Source organism: Leptinotarsa decemlineata, unplaced genomic scaffold, assembly GCF_025532065.1.
Source record: "Leptinotarsa decemlineata unplaced genomic scaffold, Ldec_3_MD MMD2_tig00027543_RagTag, whole genome shotgun sequence".
NCBI lineage: Eukaryota > Metazoa > Arthropoda > Insecta > Coleoptera > Chrysomelidae > Leptinotarsa > Leptinotarsa decemlineata.
In genome coordinates, this window is record NW_027412721.1 from 100,001 (window position 1) to 102,500 (window position 2,500).

Genomic DNA, 2,500 nt, shown 5'->3' on the forward strand with positions numbered 1-2,500 from the left:
CGACGACGACGACGACGTTGTTGTCTGTCGTCATCATCCTTTCGATTAGTAGTAGTCCTCTTCTCGAACTATACAAATTCGTCTTAGAGGTTTTTCAATTAGGCGTGTAATTTTCTTTACCGAGAATTATAATATATGACGTTGTGCGTATTGTTGTGTTGCCGCGTCGTTGTCGTCGATTATGGCGCTAATGTTGTTCGTCGATCGTGTTGTGAAGCGTACGCTCTTTTGTCGAACGCGAACGCGATATACGACGATACATTTCGCCGTCGATGACGATGATGCCGACGACGCCGCCTTCGCCGGGTACCTAGGAGTGTGTGACTGTTAAAAAACCGCTCCGTAGGAAATTATGTTTAATCGCGGTCGAAACGTGAAAGTTTTGTTTCGTACGAATTTTTACGTTACCGGATTACACAACGAGATTTCCGATGGTTGTGAAAGATATTCGCCCGGCCGTGTCAGTTAGAACGCATGGTAAATGAAATACTACGCGCGTCCTCTACACGACGAATATAAAAATTGAGTCGTGCGCGATTTCGGTACACGATGCCTCGTCTGAATATGTGGTGCCGTACGAATACGAAATCGTCGAGCGCTTCTCTTTTTTTATTTTTTTTAACAAGTATATATATATTTATGTACGTTGTTGCATTGGTATAATCTCAACGCTTGCCGAATCGAGACGTCGAACTCTTGAAATTATTTTTTTTGAGTACGTCTAAATAAAAGATTACCCTGAACGGTGAATCACTTGGCTCGTGGGTCGATGAAGAACGCAGCTAATTGCGCGTCAACTTGTGAACTGCAGGACACATGAACATCGACATTTCGAACGCACATTGCGGTCCTCGGATACTGTTCCTGGACCACTCCTGGCTGAGGGTCGTATCAATTTCAAAGACTGCTCGGTTTTTCAAAATTGATATTTTGTAAAAACGTCGGAGCGTGTTGGATGATTGACGTGTTGTTGTTGTAGTTGTTTGTCGTCTATCGAGTCGTCTCGTTATTATAATCGTTATCTAAGTATTTTATCGCCTTCGCGGCGATGACACTTGGTAACAAAAATAAATACACGTTGACGACGACGACGACGCCGACGACGACAAAGACGCGGCATCTTAAAGTGCGAAAGCGACGAATCGTTTTTTCTCATCGCAAGATGAGAGAAACGTTACGTAGTTTGTACACAACGAAATCGTATCGAGTCTCCGTTGTTGGGAAAGCGGCTGCCACGGCAATATACAGGTTCACGCTTGTAGTGTGTGTGTGTATGCTCTCGTTACGCACGATCGTCGTGTCCGAGAATCTTTGATGAATCGAAGACGACGTCTGATCGTGTCGAGCAGCGTACGTACACACGCACACACATTATTACAGGACGTCGAGAACTTTTTTGTCCGTTTCGGTAGTTCTCTCTCGAAATAACGACGGACGAGACTACGTACGTCGACTCGTTGCTGTTGAATAAACTGAAAAATTATTTTATCGACCTCAGAGCAGGTGAGACTACCCGCTGAATTTAAGCATATTACTAAGCGGAGGAAAAGAAACTAACTAGGATTCCCTCAGTAGCTGCGAGCGAACAGGGATAAGCCCAGCACCGAATCCCGCGGGTTAACCGCCGGGAAATGTGGTGTTAGGGAGGATCCGTTTATCCCGGAGTCGTACGGCGCGTCCAAGTCCTTCTTGAACGGGGCCACAGCCCATAGAGGGTGCCAGGCCCGTAGCGACCGCCGTCAATTTCGGGAGGATCTCTCCTCAGAGTCGGGTTGCTTGAGAGTGCAGCCCTAAGTGGGTGGTAAACTCCATCTAAGGCTAAATATGACCACGAGACCGATAGCGAACAAGTACCGTGAGGGAAAGTTGAAAAGCACTTTGAAGAGAGAGTTCAAGAGTACGTGAAACCGTTCAGGGGTAAACCTGAGAAACCCGAAAGGTCGAAGGAGGAAATTCATCGCGTTTCGATCGTCGGCGTTTGACGGGTTTCGTGACGGACGGCGTTCGCGTCGTTCGCTCAGCTCGTTTTTCGAACCGATATCGAACGCGTGCACTTTTCCTCTTGTAGGACGTTGCGATCCGTTGGGTGTCGGTCTAAGGTCCGGGGTGGAGCCCACGTGAATTTTTCGCGTGGACCCTCGGTATCCCGGCCGACTCGCTCGACGGTATAACGATGGCGCGGGGCCGCTACTTTATAATTAGCGTTCGGCTCGTGGCAAGCGCGTCCGGTGTTTGACGGCGATCGGACCTAGCGCCGATCCTGTCCCCGGGCGACTGTTGGCTACGATGTTCTCGAACAGACCTCGTTGAAACGCCGATCTGCAACGCTATAGCTTTGGGTACTTTCAGGACCCGTCTTGAAACACGGACCAAGGAGTCTAGCATGTGCGCGAGTCATTGGGACATAACTAAACCTAAAGGCGCAATGAAAGTAAAGGTCTACCTTGCGTAGACCGAGGGAAGATGAGCGGTTCGCCCTCAAAGTGGCCGCTCCGCATTC

General features: G+C 48.6%; 2 non-coding genes across 2 annotated transcripts in view; both read left to right on the forward strand.

The window, feature by feature from the left end:
• Positions 1-734: 734 nt before the first annotated feature.
• Positions 735-889, forward strand: LOC141486978 (5.8S ribosomal RNA). The gene has a single exon (XR_012468151.1). It is a non-coding gene; the product is annotated as a 5.8S ribosomal RNA (ribosomal RNA).
• Positions 890-1,489: 600 nt separating this feature from the next.
• Positions 1,490-2,500, forward strand: part of LOC141486971 (large subunit ribosomal RNA) — a 4,028-nt gene continuing 3,017 nt past the window's right edge. The window contains exon 1 of the ribosomal RNA XR_012468146.1: positions 1,490-2,500. This exon is cut by the window's right edge and continues 3,017 nt beyond it. This is a non-coding gene — a ribosomal RNA (large subunit ribosomal RNA).